The sequence below is a fragment of the Archocentrus centrarchus genome, chromosome 2 (genome assembly GCF_007364275.1).
Source record: "Archocentrus centrarchus isolate MPI-CPG fArcCen1 chromosome 2, fArcCen1, whole genome shotgun sequence".
Classification (NCBI taxonomy): Eukaryota; Metazoa; Chordata; class Actinopteri; order Cichliformes; family Cichlidae; genus Archocentrus; species Archocentrus centrarchus.
In genome coordinates, this window is record NC_044347.1 from 26,121,959 (window position 1) to 26,128,457 (window position 6,499).

At 40.5% G+C, this 6,499-nt stretch overlaps 1 protein-coding gene across 1 annotated transcript in view; it reads right to left on the bottom strand.

The window, feature by feature from the left end:
* LOC115795702 (adrenodoxin-like) overlaps nucleotides 1–6,499 on the bottom strand; it is a 63,477-nt gene that overhangs the window by 24,261 nt on the left and 32,717 nt on the right. The gene's annotated exons all lie outside the window — the stretch shown is intronic.

Sequence of the window (6,499 nt, forward strand, 5' to 3'; positions counted from 1 at the left end):
AGGGTCACCTGATCCAGCCCTAACTATAAGCTTTATCATAAAGGAAAGTTTTTAGCCTAATCTTAAAAATAGAGTGGGTGTCTGTCTCCTGAATCCAAGCTGGGAGCTGGTTCCACAGAAGAGGGGCCTGAAAGCTGAAGGCTCTGCCTCCCATTCTACTCTTAAGTATCCGAGGAACCACAAGTAAGCCAGCAGTCTGAGAGTGAAGTGCTCTGTTGGGGTGATATGGGACTATAAGGTCTTTAAGATAAGATGGGGCCTAATTATTCAAGACCTTGTATATTAGAAGAAGGATTTTAAATTCTATTCTGTATTTAACAGGGAGCCAATGAAGAGAAGCCAATATGGGAGAAATCTGCTCTCTCTTTCTAGTCCCTGTCAGTACTCTAGCTGCAGCAGTTTGGATCAGCTGAAGGCTTTTCAGGGAGCTTTTAGGACAGCCTGTCAATGAAAAAGATGCAACAAGCACATGAGTATAGTATTTAGAAAATGAGGTAGTGAGCTGCCTGTGGACACATTTTAAGAATGTAATGATCAGTAGAAATAGAAATATTTGCATGTGCATCTGACTGGCCTGTAAAATGCGCAAACATGAACTGGTATGCTGCATTAATATTGTAGTCCCACATTGTGGGGACTGTTCACTGATGTTTGGGGAGTGAAACAAAACCCCCCTTGATGAGTTATATAATTTAGAGTGTGTGTGTGTGTGTGTGTGTGTGTGTGTGTGTGTGTGTGTGTGTGTGTGTGTGTGTGTGTGAGAGAGAGAGAGACCTGTGCATTTGCAAGGTGCATGCGTGCTGCAGTTCTGCATATCATTTGCTTCACTTTATTTAAAAAAAAAAAAAAAAAAAAAAAGGATCTGGGAAACGTGACAGACCCTAACCAGGTGTCACCGATGCTAAAGAATAGATTACAACAGGTAAAACATTTTTTCCTCTCTTGTATATTTGCATTCTAAAACACACAAAGTACTTGTGTGCTGCTGATAGTTTAGACTTTGTATGCAACGTTGTTTCAGTTTAGTAAGTCAAACATATGACTGCTTCATAAGCGTGGTTTTCTCATAAAATGTGTGACTGTATTTGGCCTTACTATGAAGTCACTTTGGAGCGATACATTTCTGATGTTCAAAAGTTGTGTGCAATTAGTTATGGGCTTTCTATACAGTAGAGTCTGTTTTAGCCTACAAACTGATGTTTGTGCTGTTTACTGTTCTCTCTTCACAATAATAATTACAAAGTTGTCAAACAACATGATCGATTTGATTCCATGTTGGAGATTCGACAGATTGAGATGTCGTAATTGTCGTTGTTGTTAGAGCAAACGACTGCTATGACTTCATGCCCACAGTATCTTTTTGTTATGTTGACAGATATCCACCGAAGTTCAACTGGTGCTGGGCCGTACATTCATGTAATACCACTGTGGACCACAAGATGGTGCAAGTCGTTAAGAGCACAACGCAAGACAAAGACTCGCAAATGGGGTAAGTGTAAAACAAACTTAAGCAGGTAGATTTTGCAGAGGGCAATTTTAATAAGTACCTTTAAGGAAAAATAAGTGCAAGTTTTAACAATCTCACAGCCGACAGTCTTAATTTTTTCCGCATTTAATCCGCCTGCTTAGATTTCAGAGAGGCTGCTGCTGTAGATGAAAGTCTTCAGCTCATCTCCTTCGCCATGTTAGGTGTGATATAGCAGGCCATTTATAAATCTGTAGTTTTATTTGGTGCTTTTTGTATGACTGACTAGTTGATTGTACTTAACTAAATTATAGGATATCATCCAACTGACATGCTTACTACAGTTTGAGTGAAATACACCTAATACTTATATTCTGTGATCCAAACCTCAGAGTTTCAGAGTGGCCTTTAGTTGTGCTTTCAGTGTTGGAAAACATTTAATTCCTGTGTTTGTCGTGTCTTACAGGTCCTGTTTGTGCACTGATTCCAGTGATGCAGCCAAGCAGCAGGTAAAATATCTGTACACATAGTTTAAATATGTTTTTGTTTTATAGATTGAGACACCAGTTTTCCCATATTTTCAGAATCATGACACCCTAAAAGATAAAAACTTAATTCTTAGTCTGTTAAGCCCTTTTTTTTCAGGCTTGTTTTTCCTAAAGTCAAATGTCAGAATAATTTTTTCCATGAATTATATTTTACAGGGTTGTGAATAAGTACATAATTGTGGAGTTATTTAAAGCCATCGTTGTTTAATAATAAAAACTTTAGATGCTAAAGATGGTTTTCATATTAGTTGGTCGACTTGTTGCAGTACAACATTTGATTTCCTGTCGCCTTCCACAGATTATTTTACTTTAAATAAAAATGATTTGTAAAACAGTGCTGTTGCCTCTGATTTCTCACCTTCTATTTATACATTTTTTCATCTTTTAGTTGACTTAATATTTGTGTGCCACAGTAGCAATGTAGGGTTCAGTCATAATTGTATAAAATCAGATTTTTCAATTCAATAATGTGGAATATTTTTGCTTTTTTCTTCATATTGCTGCAGGGGGAATTACCTTGAGGTTTAAAGGCACTTGTAATTAAATATCTGGCCACCAGGGGGTGGTGTTTTACTGCTAGGTATGGTGAAATCTTTTCAGATGTTTGCTGCAGTTTTAATGTCCGATGTCTCTTTATGGTTACCCCCAAATGCTTGAGAGGCTGTGCCTTTTACCAGGCTGCCATTTTAAATAGAAATGTCTTTAATCACTTGTTTAAATAAGTATAACTTTAACTCACTGCACCAATTTGTAGTAAAAATTGGTTTTACACAAAAGTATGACCCATCCCTCAGGCGCCATCTCTTCAACACAGTCTGTAGACATTTTTTTAAAGGTATTAAAGCACTTTTTAACCCAGGAGGGGCTAATTGTAGTTTAACTCATTTAAACCCAGCAGCTTACAAAAAGTACATTTTTAAACAGGTGTACAGTTTTTGCAGATAAATTCAGTCTATGTATTGTATTTGAGTAAGATTGATATTTCTATGCAAAAACTTCCCAGAGACATGGTTATGATCCAAACCCAGTTCTGAAAATGTCGGGATGCTGTCCTCAAGCAGCGCTACATTAATAAAAGGACATGATTCTGTCATGGGCTCAGGAACACGTCCAGAAATCGCTGCCTTTTTGGACACAGTTCACCGTGCCATCAACAAATGCTGGTTAAAGCTCTGTTGTGCAAAGAAGCAGCCAAATGTGAACATGATCCAGAAACGCCACCATCTTCTCTGCCTCAAAATGAACTGAGGCAAAGTGGGAAACTGTTCTGTGGTCAGACAAATTGAAATATGAAATTATTTATGGATACCACATCCTCTGGATTAAAGAGGAGAGGGACCATCTGGCTTGTTATCAGCGCTCAGTTCAAAGGCCTGCATCTTTGATGGTATTGGGGTGCATTTGTGCCTGTGCAATTGGCAGCTATGGAAAGGCTCTATCAGTGCTGAAAGGTATATATATATATATATATATATATATATATATATACACAGGGTATATATGCTCCCATCCAGATGACATCTTTTTCAGGGAACACCTTGAATATTTCAACAAGACAATGATAAACCGCGTCCTGTGTCTATTATTATAGCATGGTTTCATAGAAGAATCGGGGTCGTGGACCAACCTGCCTGCAGTCCTGGATTCTTTGACCAGCTGAAAACAAAGAGCACCCAGCACTGCAGAGCAGCTAAAATCCCGTATCTGACACAAATGGGACAACAGTCGTTTCCCAGAAGTCTGCTAACTGGACTCCTCGGTTCCCAGACGTTTGTAGACTACTGATAAATGAAAAGAGAATGCTACGCAGCGGTACACACAGTCCTGTCCCAAATCTGTTGAAATGTGTTGCTACCCTAGTAGTGAAGGAGGACCTGCAGAGTGCTGGTATGACAGAAGAGGATGCTGGGACAGGGTGAGATGGAGGCAGATGATCTGCTGTGGCGACCCCCAAAGAGAGCAGCTGAAATAAGACAACTTGGACAAAGCAGAACAATATTGTGTATCTTTTATAAAACTATAGAGGAAAAGTCTTAAGTTGTCAGCGCAAGTCCTGGGATGTCATGATAGCTTGTTTGTGGTTTCAACATTTTAGTTAACACATCTGGTGAATGGTTCCTAAAGTGGTAGGGTTGTTGTTTAGCGAGCACCTTTTTGATACAGCCAGAGCTGGTTGATGCTTGGAGGCTGGAAAAAGTGTGTTTGTAGCAGAAAGGTTGGGAACAGGCGAGGAGGGGCATGTTGCTTTTCTTCGCCATGCCCAAGGCTGTTCATTATCAACACGAGGGAAGGTAATCATTGAAGTGATCCAGTTTTAACGGGGCTGACGGTGGCCAATTTGGGGAATGAATGCTCCAAGTCTCTGTTCTTCACTCTTTGGCCTCGTTCTTCTTTAGCCCAGTTTGTGGCCCACTTCTGGTTCTAGAAAGACAATCAATTTTTGGGCCAATCGTAATTTTTCCTTTTGAATATGTGCCACAATAAAAACTTTGTTGAATTAACTCACTATTCAACAAACACTCGAGCCCCAATAACCTTTATTATGGCTTTATGCACTGCGTTATGAATGCAGGATTACATGTTTATGTGGAGTTCGGGTGACGATCTTTAAGCCGTGGATATACTACATTACAACCTCGTGGCCTAGATTACAGTCAGTAACTATTCATGACTGATTCACAGAGACCACTGGAATCTAATAATGTGTCTTCAGCCAGATGGAGAGGCCTGGAGCGACTGTACTGATGGCGAGTGTCACACTCGCACTGTTTCTGATAACCCATATGTCTGCTGGATTGAAATAACTTGTGTTAATGTGACAAATGTTCCCGGGATTCACTGGAGTTCATTTGACTCTGGAGTTACTTTCAAACACTTTGGGATACACGGCTTCCTGCAGGAAACACTCTTGTACCATCCTAACTCGTATCCACATCTGACGAGCTCTACTTTCAGTTTAAGTGGGATTTCCAAAACAAACAAAACCCACAGCACTGGGATTTATATAGCGCCAAATCACAGCAAAGAGTCACAAGATGCGTTATATTGGTAAATGGTAATGGACTAGTTCTTATATAGCGCTTTTCCTACTCAATCAGAGCACTCAAGCGCTTATACAACATGTTTTTACATTCACGCCATACACTCCCATTCATACTATCACTTCAGTGTTTGCTAAGCTAAGTGCTTTTAATTAGCTATCATTCACACACATTCATACTCCGACAGGACGGTCGGAGAGCAACTTGGGGTTAAGTATCTTGCCCAAGGATACAATCATTACAGAGAAAACCCAACAGTCAAAACGACCCCCCTTTGAGCAGCACTTGGTGACAGTGGGAAGGAAAAACTCCCTTTTAACAGGAAGAAACCTCCAGCAGAACCAGGCTCAGGGAGGGGGGGTCATCTGCCATGACCAGCTGGGCTGAGGGGAGAGAGACAGGCCAAGAGACATGCTGTGGAAGAGAGCCAGAGATTAATAATAACTAGTGATTAAATGCAGAGTGGGGTATAAACAGAGCGAAAAGATGTGAATGAAAGGAAACACTATGAGCATCATGGGAACCCCCCAGCAGCCTGGGCCTATAGCAGCATAACTAAGGGAGGGTGAAGTGCTCTGTGTTTCCTACTATGAAAGACTTGATAACAGGAACACAAATAGACTAATTTAGGGGTTTTAAATGGTCATCCTTCCATTTTCTTCTGCTTATCCTATTGGGGGTCGCAGGGGGCGATGGAGCCGTTCCCAGGTGCCATAGGGCGAGAGGCAGGTGAACCCTGGACAGGTCGCCAGTCTGTTGCAGTGTTAACACTGAGAGACAGACAACCATTCACACTCAATATTCACACCTATGGGCAATTTGTGTCACCAGTTAACCTAACCTCACTAACTAGAAGTCTTTGGACTGTGGGAGGAAACCAGAGTACCCAGGAAAACCCACACGGACACGGGGAGAACATGCAAACTCCACACCAGATGGTGGATTCAAACCCAGGACCCTTTTAGTTATGAGGCAGTACTAACCACCACACTACAGTGCCTAAGTAGTTTACACAAGTAAAGCTTTCAACTTTAAATTTTCCAGAACACCTTATTGAAAAAATTAAAAACAGTGAGTGATATTCATGGTTACAATCATAATAAATCCGGTAGCACTATTGTCCTCAAGTATAGTGGTGAATGATAATCAGTGTTTTTAATAACTAGTATTATAAATACGGCATGTCTAAGTTATGATATGAATGACTGGCCTCACAGAGGTGTCACTGACTGAATCTTTGCATGTTTCCAGGTGGAAACTGGAACAGATGTGAGATCTTGATGTTTTATACCAGCTGAAAATCAAAGTCAGCGCTGTTTCACTTTGATTTAACTTCAGATTACACAACGAGGTCACCAGAAATGTTTATATGAGTCTAACACATGAACACTGTTCGGTCTTGTTCAGCACAGTAACGAGCTGACAGCAATGTAAAAATAACAGAA